The following is a 15,752-nucleotide window of genomic DNA, read 5'->3' as shown; positions in this document are numbered from 1 at the left end:
TTAATAACTTCACCCAGTGGAAGAGAATATAGAAATCCCTGTCGCAAAGCCTCAGGCATGTGAACTAGGAGCTTACCAATGACCTCAATTTAACCTTTAAAACATTGGAATTGCACAAGTGTATTATAAAAGAACCCTCTGCCTCAATTTTAGAGGATAACTATTTGCCTTTCAGACAAACCCTATGCAGTCTTTGCTCTAGTAACTGGTGATGGTGCAGGTGTGAGAACCAATAAAAAAAAGAGTTGTGTATAGATATCATGCAACGCATCTTGGGACCATGCAAGCATACAGTCAGCATAGAAATCAAACACAAAAGCCCTATGCTGCCATCTAGTGAAAATTATAATAATCTATTATAGCCTGTATGTACAGTGTGTATGTATTATGTAACTGCCAGAGGTTCCCAGTTAAAAAAATCTCAACATCTGACTACTGATGTACAGTATACAGACCATACCATCTGCATGTCGCAGCATAAAACAAAGCTCTTCAGACCAAGCTCTTCAAATCCTCCACTGTTGGTGACCAATGCGCCCACTATAGCCGTATATTCCTGCTCGTAGCTAACAGTAGTGGAACCCGGCGTGATGTTCGGCTGCTGTAGCCATTCAGCTTCAAGATTTTACAAGTTGTGTGTTCAGACATACCATTCTGCTAACAGCTGTTACCTTCTGTTAACTTGAACAAGTCTGTCCGGTCTCCTTCTCGCATTAAGAATGTGTACACTGAAACTGTAGTGTATGCAAAAACCCAGGACGGTAGCTGTAACTGGGAGAAAGAGATCAACAGAGTGTGGTGGAAGAAAAAGTTAGCCAGTTCCTGACTACAACGAGTTTATACCCTGGGGTATAAAACTGGCCGGTGCTAAGGAGGATTGAAAGGCAGCAATGCGCTGACCGCCCCTAGTATACCAAACCAGCAGCAGTAGCAGCGGCAGCAGAAGAAGAAGAAGAAAAAGAAGAAACCATGTGACCTCCCCTTCCCTTGAAGTTGAGGCCGATGAAGAGAAGAAACAAGCGGACGTGTTTATGTGAACTGCGTTGGAATAAAGCCTGGCAGGAGACAGGTGACGGGAATTACGTTCAGTTTCAGAATCATGCATATTAACTGAATTGGACGGATGTGATGCGGCGCCATTTCACAGACGGACGGTGCTGGAGGGTGCCTAAGTGAAAGGAAAGGAAGGGACTCCATAACAAAAAAATCTTATTTTATTTTAAATATGAATAGAATAGAAAAGAATCAGCATCCATCCGGATGGAAACGGCCATAATCCGTACCTTGACAGGTACCTGTTGGAACCACAGGCGTTAAACTTGCGTGTCGAACAGATATTGACAGGATTCCTATCAACTACCTCGGTATCGTGTATTTGAAGTTTGGTACGCTCACTATTTTCTGGCCCTTGGTGGAATACAATATCCCAGTGTATGTTTTTAGGTTTCCAATGCATGTTTTTGTTGTCCTGTCCATCCATCTAGATAACTTCCATTACATCTCTGACTGTTTTGAATCCGCTCTATGCGCGCTCTCAAATATCGTCACTGCGTCGCCGCTATTTGTTCTGTCTAAGTTACGTACTCTACAGTGCGGGATTTGTGCATTTTCTAGCTAGCTAGCCAGTCACTCTTCAGGACCTGACCATAGCTAGCCTTACAGACTGACATTAGTCGTCTCAGTGGTTCCTTTTACACAGACTGCACCTGGCAGACCTGGCCGACGGAATAGGTTAACGTTAGTTTGTTGTTGTTGTTACTGTAGGCACGTTGCTATGGTATTCTATGCCAATGGTTACCACGCTAAAATGAGCGAATTATAAAATAAAATAATATCCTAGGTATCGTTGATTTACGAACGTATACATTTCGCATGAGGCAAATTACAGCTACATGGCACATTCATTGTCGTTTAATATAACTAGAATAACGCAAGCTATTAATTTTGGCTTAGCTAATGATTATCGGAGTTGCGGGAAACGCCGCCATATCCTGTTGATGATGATTAACTTGGCTAGCAAGCTTAACGTTAGCTAACTAGTTGAAAGGCGTATCAAGACCGCTATCTTGCATAGTTAGCGTTACCGATTACGACCAAGTGACACAAGGTCTGGTCGCTGAGATTAGCTTGCTATGTGGTCTGTGGTGTGTAACCTTAGCTAATGGATAACGGTTCAGTCTGGGGAGGTAACTTGCTTAAGATAGCTAGTACCAATACCAAAATTTTGAAATTCGATACGATACCGATACTTTTTGTTACAATTACCGATACCAATACGGATATTGATACTGGTAATTTCTTAGATGGGTACGTGATTTAAAAAAAAAAAATAATGGTAATTTTAAAAAAGATCATTACGTTAAAAGGCAAATCACAAGACACATACCAGCCATTAAAAACACAAACACAAAAAAGTTTTTCTAAATAATAATAGAAATAAAATACAAAAAATAAATAATAAAATAAATATAACAAATATCCATCCATCCATCCATCCATTATCTGAACCCGCTTATCCTGAACAGGGTCGCAGGGGGGCTGGAGCCTATCCCAGCATACATTGGGCAAAAGGCAGGAATACACCATGGACAGGTCGCCAGTCCATCGCAGGGCACACACACACCATTCACTCACACACTCATACCTACGGGCAATTTAGACTCTCCAATCAGCCCAACCTGCATGTTTTTGGACTGTGGGAGGAAACCGGAGTACCCGGAGGAAACCCACGCAGACACAGGGAGAACAAACTCCACAGAGAGGGGCCCTGGCCGACGGGGATTCGTGCCCAGGACCTCCTTGCTGTGAGGTGGCAGTACTACCCACTGCACCATCCTTGCCGCCCATATAACAAATATGAATAAATTAAATTAAAATAACCATAACAAAATACGTGCACATTTGCACTTTCTTAAAGATTTCTGACTCAACATCATTTCAACATCTGCACAGCTCTGGACCTGGGTTTGAAATGAATCTGAAATCTGTTAGTGTTTATAGAAATTTCTTATAATTTGAAAGAAAATAATCGACTTCACAAAAGTTGTCTCAACTCCAGTCTGAAAACAAACCCTGGACCTGTACTTACCTTTTTACATAATGATTTACATTTTGTAAAAAACATTTAACACTTCCTAATAGCAGTGTTTGGGAACTGTGCTCATTTTTCCCCACCATGGACGTTGCTGGTAATGCCCCAGTCATCAGATATTTTTGTGAGGAGTTTAGATATATTGTCTTCTGTGTGCTTTAAAGCTACATGGCCTCAAGAGTGCAAGCCTGCATCTGCCAATTTTTGTCAACAAAATGTCCTGTCACAGTCAAATAAGCTTCAGTGGTTCTTGCTGTCCGCATATCACTTGTTAAAACCACACTGCTTGCAGATTCTATGAAGTTCTTCAGTATTGTTTTGACTTGCTCATATGGCTTTGCAATTTCACTTTGGATTTCCTTCTAGGGATTTTGTATTGGGGATCAACCACCTTCATAAAATAACGGAAACCTGCATCCTCAATCATTGAAATAGGTTGCAAGTCAGCAACAATCATCTTGGCTAGGCTCCATGAGATGTCTCGGGCTTTTTGGGAATCATCTGAAAAGGATTAAAGTTTCCTATTACAAAATGGAAGTTGAATTAATTTGGGTCCTTTTTGTCTTGCATTACGTAAATATAAAAAAGCATTCACCTGTCTTAAAGTTACTTTTTATGAGGGGGAAAAATATAGATTACCAAGCGTCTTAAGATGAATTTTACACTATTTCTGTTTCATGTTGCATCAAGACAATGTCACTCATTTTTCTGAATTAATCTCTTTAAATGTTAGCTTGTTTGAGAGGGAATGCTGTATCTTGTACACATTACACAATATTCTGCCATAAACAGTACATATTGTGGGCTACTGTTTGTTTCCCTATATTATAAGAAACAACAACAACGAGAGGTGAATGCTTGCAATTTGCAATTGATAAGACTGCATAATAATAACTAATAACGGTTTTACCTGGGTATGTTAAGCTTCTCTTGAAACTCTCCTGCAACGTAATCTGCTGGAAAGAGGGTGGTGCAGGACACTTAGATTTGAGGAAATCCGTCTCTGTAGCTATCTGGGTGTGTTGTTTTTAAGTGCTTAAACAAGTTGCTGGTGTTACTGCTGTGTAACACTTTCTTGTCACAAATACTACAGGTTGCTGAATTCTTATCAAGTGGTGAAAAGTAGCACCAGGCAACACTGAGTTTTCTTTCCACCATTATGTCAAATGTTAAATTATTTGATTGAATCATGCATATTATGTGGCCAATCATGTCACAGGTTTCCACAATCATGTGACACACGGACCAGCTCAGGACTTTCCATTGGCAAAACATGCAAAAGTCTCAAAAGGGATTGATACCAAATTGAGTAGCTTGTGAATATCGAAGTGTCAATACTGCAGTATCAATACGCCCATCCCTATCTAACTTGTCTACATTACATTACATTATTGGCATTTGGCAGACGCTCTTATCCAGAGTGACGTACAGTTGATTGGACTAAGCAGGAGACAATCCTCCCCTGGAGCAATGCAGGATTAGGGGCCTTGCTCAAGGGCCCAAGGGCTGTGTCGAATCTTATTGTGGCTACACCGGGATTAGAACAACCGACCTTGCGTATTCCAGTCCTGTACCTTAACCATTACGCTACAGGACACCCCCCCCCCCCACAGGCCGCTCTAAATCGAGCACAAATATTACTGTAAGTTATGAGGGAATGCTTTTCCGAGCGCTTTTTGGGGCAAATAGCGTCCCTGAAATAAAGTATAAGTTAATGTTAGCTACACCTAAAGTCTGGAACATTCACGCGAAATCCCTCGTTTAGTTGCCAAGATGTTTCGCGAGCCCCGTGCCGTGTTTACAAACATTGTATTACGGCGAATTAATTGTCGTACATACATTTGACTGTCAAAGTAGGGGCACAAATATTTTTACTTCTGATTTGTTGAACTCATTTTTGAATGGCTAAATTACTGCCAGTTGAAATGTAAAACTCTGAAGTAGTCTGAATCATTTTATTTTATTGCCAGGTAGCATTCCATTCATTTGATGTAGCGGAGACCTTTCATTGGTTTAAACTTTAAAGCATTCTATTTAGAAAATATTTTGTCTGCATTACATTGGTTGCATCTGTTAGTCCTCCCTCCTGATTTCCCCCACCCCTCCTTTCTGATATCCCTATCCTTGTCTAACCTCCCCCCCAAAAAAAATAAAAAATAAAATTGCACTTATGATGACGACTATGTTTAGAACAACATTCCATGTGTGTTTTCCTAGTTCTGGGTGTGATGCTTTGACTTATGGTAGAACCTATGCACTTGTAAGTCGCTTTGGATTAAAAGCGTCTGCCAAATGACAAAAATGTAAATGTAAAATGTACTTTGGAAGTAATTGTTTTGGCTACATTTTAAGCCCTTTCTTTGAATTCTGACACTAAATATCCCACATTAGCTACATTATTTTAACTGACTATGGTAAAGGGATAATTAGGGCATACATTTCCAAGCCTTGGATACTGCAAAGGTAGTGTAAGTGCAACGGGTCTAGTTACTGTTTATTTTTTTCTGTTCAATGAAAGGGTACCTGTGATGCAATTAATCCTTAGTTATCCTTATTCTCAGGCATTTATAATCTTCTGTTGGGTACGCAAAAAACATTTTGATTTGGTTACCTGTGCAAATTGCATTAATACCTCATGGTATGTTTTATATATTTTTGAATAGTTTATTTGCTATAGTTCATTTTTGTAGCCTTTATTTCTTTGTGTACCCTGCTAAATCACCTGTCAATTGCATTTATAGGTGATTATTTGTTGTACTTGGGCCACATTTGCTTTAATTAAACTTTTTTAATAAACAACTTTCTGAAAAAAATTGTCTTCATATTTTCGTTTCCTTGTTACCTAACATGTTTGTGATTGTATAAAGTAATCAAATCAACAGTTGTCCCAAGTTTTATTCAAAATGCTAATAATTGCTTGCTTTTATGTGCTGCTGTTGTTGGCTCCAGAATTTAACTAGTCTTCTCTTTGTGCTTCATTTTCATTGAAAGGGTTAATTTGGAGTGTTATGATATATTTTTTGATAATTCCAGTCAATGTATTTATGTATTTTTTCAAATTTCAATTATATTTTGGATACTTGCAAAAGTTTTGGACTGGCAGCTGGCTTTACAATGGCGCTTGGTCTAAAGCAATAAAATGTATTCTGAGTGACTAAAGCAGCTGGTACAACACTTGCTGTGTTTCTAGAGGCTGTACATACAAATAATTTGTCTGTTTTATATTGTGCAGGTACTACTTTCCTTTAGTGCAACTGGCTCCGGATATACCAACTTCTTCCAACCGGATGTATGATTAAATGTCATTGTTGAAATTTACTTGGGTAATATGCTCACTTATAGCCTTTGGATGATGAAGTAGTACCAAAATGCCCCAGAAAGTGAAAGGGAGGAGGGAGGAAATGTATGCAGACCCTGCAGTGCCAGAATTGTGAGCCACATGTTTTTTTACACACTTAATACTTTCTAGGTAGTATATATTAGACTCTTTAACTTAAAACATTTGAATGCAGATCTCATCCTCTATTCTGCTGAACTTCCCGGAGAGCCATATTTCCTCCCTCTTTCCAAGAAACAGCAGTTTAAGCATCCTGCTATCCTGACATGCTGAGCACAGCGAAAAGGTGGTGTGGCTAGCGGGCGGCTCGTGTCTGAGAAATGAGCAGGATGGAGAAGTGCTTTGTGGCTATGCTGTGGCCTTGTCTTCCCTCAACACGCCTTGTGTGTTGGAGTGCCCAAGGTGGTCTTCAAATTTGAATGTGTGTTTGCAGTCTAAGCTATTGAACACATCACCTGAGGTTTATTGATAGTTGATGGAATTGGTTGTGGAACAGGTGACTCCTTTTCCCATGTTGCCTGCTCATGCATCATTTTAAATGTCTCGTCTGCATGCGAGACAGGACATTTAAGATGAGTTTCATAATATATGGCTTCTTTTCAATAATATTTCCATTCTAGTTTTATTTTTAAGTTGAGCGTTGTATTCTTGTGTTTAGCCTTGTTTGTTTGTCTGGTTCACGAGGCTTTAGCTAAAATTGTCTCAACTTCCCAACGGCAACCCCTTTAGGAAGCCAAAGTAAGCACCAGAGAGTGGATCAGGTCATACGCTCTGTTGGCTGCTTCAGTGGGGCTAATTGTTAGAAAACTTTATTATTATTATTATTATTATTATTATTATTAATTTATTTTTCAACATCAGCAGTTTAAATCCATGTAATTCTTCACAGAGGGGTTAATCAAGTTGAATACTGCCTTGGGTTACGAGAGGTAGCAGCCTTGTTCTTGCTAAGAAACTTGCCCACTGGCCTATGGCCAAATGGCAGGGCTCCATCGACCTGGGCTGACTTGGTGCTGTGGTGCAAGCGCTCCCATGCTGGCAGCATGTGTGTCAGTGGGCAGCATGTGTGTCAGTGGGCAGAATGCGTGTCAGTGGGCATGCATGTCAGTGGGCAGCATGCGTGTCAGTGGGCAGCATGTGTGTCAGTGGGCAGCATGTGTGTCAGTGGGCAGCATGCGTGTCAGTGGGCAGCATGCGTGTCAGTGGGCAGCATGCGTGTCAGTGGGCAGCATGCGTGTCAGTGGGCAGTATGCGTGTCAGTTAGCAGCATGCGTGTCAGTGGGCAGCATGCGTGTCAGTGGGCATGCGTGTCAGTGAGCAGCATGCGTGTCAGTGGGCATGCGTGTCAGTGGGCAGTATGCGTGTCAGTGAGCAGCATGCGTGTTAGTGGGCAGCATGCGTGTCAGTGGGCATGCGTGTCAGTGAGCAGCATGCGTGTCAGTGGGCATGCGTGTCAGTGGGCAGTATGCGTGTCAGTGAGCAGCATGCGTGTTAGTGGGCAGCATGCGTGTCAGTGGGCATGCGTGTCAGTGGGCAGTCAGTGAGCAGCATGTGTGCTGGGAGCTCAGAGCTGAGAGAGTTCTCCAAGACCACCAGGCAGAAGAAATGGCTAAAGCAGGAAAGATCAGCTCATCCCTGCACTCCATCAAAAAAGCAGCACTTGGCAAAAAAGTGTCTAATGATAAAATCCATATGTTTTACAGAAGCCCATGGCCTTGGATTACGAGAGACAACTGTAGTTTACTGTCAGCCTGTTCCTATGGGCCCAGTGTTGTAGGTGGTGTGTGGGATGGTTGCCATGGGTTATGGCAGTCTGGCAGTCAATGGAAAGGCCAGCAGTTTCTATGGGGATGCAAAGGCAATGGGCAGTATATCTTTTTCCATGTTCTTTCCCTGCTGCTGTGGCAGTGCATATCTTAAGGCACATTACCATAAAGTCAGGTAAATTTTTTTATTTGTGCAGTTTTTTAATTTGTTTTGTGTCAGGGTAACTTTTTTTTAGACATGGTATGATATCCCCTACCATTCTCCCCTCTACCCTGCCCTTTTTTCAGATTAATAAGTAATCTCATTATTTTCACCTGAATGATACTAATGTGTTCACAAACATAGCAAAATGCTGCATTTCAATAATGGTGCAGGTTTATCTGGTGAATGCCGGCAGTTGTTGATTGATTTCTGATCATTTCATCTCTTTCCAACATTCACTGTTTAGGACAGGAATGTGTGAATATTATTTTGAAATTGCTTTCAGCGGTTGTGAAATGTGCAAGATGAAGTAATGAGTAGCGTGTTTCTTATTAAGTTGATATGCAGTTGAATCTGTTTGTTGGATGTGTAGAGTTGAATTGTCCTTGGTCCTTTTCTGTTGCTGAGTGGTTGGCATAATACATGAACACTGCAAGGATATCATTACATGCCTTGGGAAAAACTCAGGGGACAGTTTAGATGGGCTAACTGATGAGTTTAGTGAGATTAATGCAGCACTGGGTTCATCACAGCATGGTGCTGTTGCATCTCCTGACACCCTGTCACCCACCCATCTCCCCAGTCTGGTTTCCTTTTTCTGTCAGGGGAGGGGAGGCAATGACTGCATCAGAACATCCTGAGGCATGAATGTATAGCAATAATCCATCCATTATCTTAACCCGCTTATCCTGATCAGGGTCGCAGGGGGGCTGGAGCCTATCCCAGCATAAATTGGGCAAAAGGCAGGAATACACCCTGGACAGGTCGCCAGTCCATCGCAGGGCACACGCACCATTCACTCACACACTCATGCCTACGGGCAATTTAGACTCTCCAATCGGCCTAACCTGCATGTCTTTGGACTGTGGGAGGAAACCGGAGTACCCGGAGGAAACCCACGCAGACATGGGGAGAACATACAAACTCCGCACAGAGAGGCCCCGGCTCCTTGCTGTGAGGCGGCAGTGCTACCCACTGCACCATCCGTGCCGCCATTATAGCAATAATGAATTGTTAAAATCAGATAATCAGGCAGCATCGATATCGCTTCCGTGCAATTTTGAAGTTCAGATAGTGCAAGAAACATTGGGGATTGTAATGACGAGAACTTGGATTCCCTGTTCAGTTTGGTGCTCTTGCTAAGTTCAGTGCACACTCTAAGTTACTACTTGCCCAGGAGCTGTTTTCTTTCTTTCACTGTGGATCACTGGGTCTCTCTGGTTCTGCATTGTTGTCTTTGAGATCTATTTAACCAAGCATGAGATTAAGATATTTTCTTAACTTGTTTTCTGTGTAATTGTTACTTTGCCAGACGCTGGATTGTTAGTTCAAGTAACTGCAAGTTATCATGACAGTGTTGGGACATGTCTGCACTCTGAGCCCTTTGAAGTGGAAGGTGCAGCTTGTATGTTGACTACTGACAGGATGCTGCACATCTTCAACTTTGTGTGAAAATGTGATCGAGAATAGTATTTTCCATTTAACATATCATAATCCTCCGGGTACTCCGGTTTCCTCCCACAGTCCAAAGACATGCAGGTTAGGCTGATTGGAGAGTCTCAATTGCCCATTGGTATGAGTGTCAGACTGGCGACCTGTCCAGGGTGTATTCCTGCCTTTCACCCAATGTATTACACATTTGACCTGATTCGCTTTTTTTTCTTTCTTGTTTTTTAATCAGATGCCTATTTCCACTACAGTCTCCGTGAGTGCCGTTTCAGCTCTAATGACCTGCATGACTTGGAATTCATTGACAGATACATCTTTAATAAATTGGAGTATGCCAGATAAAACTGCACTCTGAATAAATACATTGGCTACACTGAACATGGGGTGAAAAATGCTGAAAGATGGAACTGTGGAAGGATAGCATACAAATCTGGATGGCTACTGCAGGCCTAATGCTGAACTGGACTTTACAAACATACTGGACAAGAAAAGTGAGTATTAAGGGTGATGAAAATCCCACCATCATTGTTAACATTTTGACAGTTTATTTAAACCGAAAGCATTCCTTCAATAGGGGGAGACCCAATTCTGATTATTCTCATGATGTAATCTCAGTCATTACCATAATGTAGTGTGATTCTGTAATTACACATTTTATTAAAACAAATGTGAGCCGATAGTGGAGGACTGAAATGGGAAAATATAGAATAGGGTATGAGGAAAGGGAAATAAAACATGATGTGTGCTTGTTTTCAGATATACCCAAACCCACCATCAAAATCAGATCTGCTTCACATAGCAGTCACAAGCACACCTCCATGCTAGTCTGCAGTGCAGTTTTATTTTCAAAAATGCATTTGTTTAGAAAGTAAGCATTATTTCTAGCCAGTTCAAAACATCCACTCAAAAGTCGCAATATCCACACTTTCAAAAATGGATTATTATTATGAACGCATGATTTTCTTATTTGGAATAAGCTCTTGGCTCAAGGAGAACATTGTTTTTTCAGACCCCAACATGTCTGAAGTAAAGAGAAACAAGGTGATCATTGGTGCCTCTGGCCTGGTGCTGGGGCTAATAATCACAATTGCCGGAGTGGTCTATTACAAGAAGAAATCCACTGGTAAGAAGCAAGCTTTCAACCACCTACAGTATTATCATTAAACAAAGCATGTAGTCCTATTTGTGTTATATCTGATATGGATTCTTTTTTATCATAATTAAATGCAACAATGTAGTATCATTAATGACTATAGGTGAGCATTTACATATTTTCAGTCTGGGAAGGTAGTTTTAGTCATAGATCCTGTAATTGGTAGTCCAAATAATTAAGATTCTGCACAGATGGTGCAATGGTTGGTACTGCTGCCTCACAGCAAGGAGGTCCTGGGTTTGAATCCCGGTCGGCCGGGGCCTCTGTGTGGAGTTTGCATGTTCACCCCGTGTTTGTGTGGGTTTCCTCCGGGTACTCCGGTTTCCTCCCTCAGTCCAAAAACAAGCAGGTTGGGCTGATTGGAGAGTCTATATTGCCCATAGGTATGAGTGTGTGAGTGAATCGTGTGTGTGCCCTGCGATGGACTGGCGACCTGTCCAGGGTGTATTCCTGCCTTTCGCCCAATGTATGCTGGGATAGGCTCCAGCCCCCCTGTGACCCTGTTCAGGATAAGCGGGTTAAGATAATGGATGGATGGATGGACAATAATACTATTTTAGACAAGATATTTAGGCTCTGAACTCTTAAGTCATTTTCTCGGTGCTGATATTTTCTCAAAGCTCATAGGAAATGCAAAAGCCTATGTACTGGTGACATGCTGTATACATGGCACATTAAACATATTGTTGTGTTTTGGGTCAGGTTTGCCTTGTAGTCTTGTGTTCAGTAGTGGTGGAAATGACAGATCATTTTGCATCTGTTTGTTCAGTTCAGTCCAAAGATTCTACTCAAAGACTACGTGATTCATTCACTGATGCGGTCATTTCAGCAAGCGCACAAATATTCCAACAAGCACGTTCAGTTCCGGAGCCGCGCAACAGGCTAAGATGCAATGCACTTGCAGTTGCAGTTCACTGCTGTTGCACACCGAGGACTGGGGTTCGATTCCCCGTCCTGCCAAAAGGTTTGGCCGGGACATGTGAAGCAGCATAATTGGCTCTCTGTTCCAGAGGAGAGGGACTTAGCAGGGCTAGCTGTTCACTGCACAATAAAGCACCTTGGGTGCCTCGGAATCACGGTCACGAGCCTTCGGCCACCGAGGGACAGGCTGTGGGCGGTGTATCTAACACTAACTCTAATTGGATTAGATGCGATACAATTGGCTACCAAATTGAAAGAAAATCTGAAATTATAATTTTTTTTTTTAAAAGCACATTCAGTACACGTACCCCTCCAGTGTCCTTATTATATGCACTACCCTTTTTTTTTTTGATATCGCTATTACTGTTGTCACTATTAATGTTGTGATCAATAATAGACCAGTGCTGTTTCTGTTTTTGGATGATAGTATGGTGATACAAAATAAATGAATAATCAAAAAAATAATTTCATAATCCCCTTAACTTCACTATTTCTCTATTAATTTCATTTTAAACTGACCGTGCTAGTGATGTTGATTATGAAAAAGGGCATTTTTATCAGTTCAACTATGACAAATGTGATTATAGAAATATTATCAACAGATTCAAATAAAAATTGTGAATCATTACTAGGCCTTTTTGCATAGTTTGATGTAACTTGCAATAAGCATTTCAATTAGCCTTTGCGATTTGACTGGGCATCAGGAATTTAGACGATTGCAAATTACTTTATATAATGAAAAGAATTTCCTGGTGAACTACATTTTCTTGAATAAGATCATAGAGGTGATAATTTATTGCCTTCTGCCAGCTTTTGGTTACAATTGAAGATACAGTTTTAATTTATTTGATAACTAGGCAAAAAGGGAAGGCGTTGAGAGTTATTGTGTTTTATATGTTTTGGATTAACAGGGAGAATTCTGGTCCCATCAAGTTAAGATAAGGTATTGTTGTTCTAATGATTCTAAAATTGTTTATTCCACTGATGGTTTTGATGACATCATTTATTAGTAGTCATATTATGGAGTAATACCAGGAATAGTATTAATAGTTGTATTATATTTAAAATGGTCATGCATATTGTATATGTTGCACTTTCAATTTATGTTTCAGTTTTCAGTTGATTTTTCTAATACTGTTCAATAGTATTTCTAACTCACTGGCTATATGATTTTCTTGTCATTTCTAGGTGCAGAATTATTAAGCAACTGGATCATGAGGATGAACTCTGTGTTTCTTGGTGATTGAAAACTTAGTCTACATATTTTTAATCTAATTTTTAAATAATATGTTGATGCATTCAATGTTGTTTTGCTTGGATTGGATATAGATTCAGATGTTTTCACAATATGGAAATGGCTTTTCTTTCGTGTTTTAACAACCAATATATTGAATCGTTTAAAGGGTAGCAGGGCATTGCTTCACAAATTCTTATCTTCTGTCTTATGGATATTTTAAAAAGTAAATGATGTACAACCCACTGTTCTTCATATATTGAAAAATACGCCATATGTCATCAGACTGTGTGCCATTCTGTGATAAGAATGTACTATGTACTATGCAATATTGGGGCTGTTAAATCCTTCATGTTGTATTTTCCTGGTCTATTTTCAGGTATTTTATTTTAGTGGTATTTTTCTTAAAATGTCCAATGGTATTGACTACTCTGTTCATGTAACATTTCCTTTCACAGTTAAAAAAAATAAATAATAATTTCAATAACAATATATAAGCCCTAACATGTATGAACTGAATTATGTATGTTTAAGAATCCAGTTTGCAATGCTATAATGAATAATGAAATGTAAAATAACGGCCAGATATAGCTACTCATTATATATCATACAGCATACGAGGATGTGGCTGAAGACTTAAATTAAAGAAGAGACTTGTACCATTCAGAAACTTGAGAAACAAATTCATGTTAGGGCATGTACATACAGTGTACACAAAAGTTACACTAAAATACAAAACAATAAAAAAAAAAACATAGTTTAGCAATAAATATCTACATCACAAGGACCATCCCAGATCTATTAATTGAAAAATATTGTCTCATCATTTGTAAATGAATATGAATATAGTAATGCATGTGTAAATATCATCCTGTCTGAGTCAACTCATTAAATAAAGAATGTAATGTCATCTACGGTCGGTTGTGACAGACTGAGGTGATGTTTACATTTAAATGTTATTAAATAGTTAAACTGAAATATTTCAGCTGTCATCAATCAGCTCTCTGTTTTTTCATATATCCAGGATGCTGGGTCTATCAAAGGGGTATTTAGTATAACTCCAACTCTTGTGCACATTTTCCTGATAGGTTCCATAATGCAATGTTTCAATAATTTGGAAACTCTGACCATATGTGAACATCCAAGGTGTGAAAAGTACACATGTCAACTATAAAAATAATCCCACTTATAAAATGAGAGCAGGTTACCTATCCTATGTGAAGTCACATGTTTTTCCCCTCCGAGGAATCGCCACCTTAACGTGGTGGAGGGGTTTGTGTGTCCCGGTGATCCTGGGAGCTAGGTTGTCGGGGGCACTGTTAGCCCCCAGTAGGGTCTCCCAAGGCAAATTGGTCCCGGGGGAGGGGCCGGACTAAGAGCGATTCAAAGACTCCCATGACACGGCCACACAAAGACCCAGTTACCTCGCCCGGAAAAGGGAAACCGGGGCCCCCTGCTGGAGCCAGACCCGGGAGGGGAGCTCGTCGGCGAGCGTCTGGTGGCCGGGCCTTATCCCATGGGGCCCGGCCGGGCACAGCCCGAACTGGTCACGTGGGGTCGCCGCCCTGTGGGCTCACCACCTGCAGGGGTCGGCATCGGAGTCGGGTGCTTTGCCCAACGGGCAGTAGGCAAAGGCGGGGATCCGGGCGTGCTGATCCTCGGCGTCGCAGACTGGTTCTGGGGACGTGGAACGTCACCTCTCTGGTGGGGAAGGAACCGGAGCTAGTGCGGGAGGCGGAGCGGTACCAACTAGATATAGTTGGGCTCACCTCCACGCACAGTACTGGTTCCGGAACCAAACTCCTGGAGAGGGGCTGGACTCTGTTCTTTTCTGGAGTTGCTCAAGGTGAGAGGCGCCGGGCGGGTGTGGGGATACTCACAAGCCACCGGCTGAGTGCCACTGTGTTGGAGTTCCACCCGGGGAACGAGAGGGTCGCTTCTCTGCGACTACGTGTCGCTGGGGGGAAGGCTCTGACTGTCATTTGTGCGTATGCACCAAATGGCAGTTCAGAGTATCCGGCCTTCTTGGAGTCACTGGGTGGCATCCTGGAAAGGGTGCCACCCGGAGACTCCATAGTGCTGCTGGGCGACTTCAACGCTCACGTGGGCAATGACGGAGAAACCTGGAGGGGGGTGATTGGGAGGAACGGCCTGCCTGATCTGAACCCAAGCGGTGTTTTGTTAATGGACTTCTGTGCTGGCCATGGATTGTCGATAACAAACACCATGTTCGAGCATAGGGTAGCTCATAAGTGTACTTGGTACCAGAGCACCTTAGGCCAAAGATCGATGATCGACTTTGTGGTCGTATCATCAGACCTGCGGCCGTATGTCTTGGACACTCGGGTGAAGAGAGGAGCAGAGCTGTCAACTGATCACCACCTGGTGGTGAGTTGGATCAAGTGGCCGGGGAGGCTGCCTGACAGACCCGGTAAACCCAAACATGTAGTGAGGGTGAACTGGGAACGTCTGGCGGAGGCCCCTGTTCGCGAGGTCTTCAACTCCTACCTCCGGAAGAACTTCTCACGCATCCCGGGGGAAGCTGGGGACATGGAGTCCGAGTGGGCCATGTTCAAAGCCTCCATTGCAGAGGCGGCAA

This window comes from Conger conger, chromosome 1 (assembly GCF_963514075.1).
Source record: "Conger conger chromosome 1, fConCon1.1, whole genome shotgun sequence".
Lineage (NCBI taxonomy): Eukaryota > Metazoa > Chordata > Actinopteri > Anguilliformes > Congridae > Conger > Conger conger.
This window is presented reverse-complemented; position numbering follows the sequence as displayed.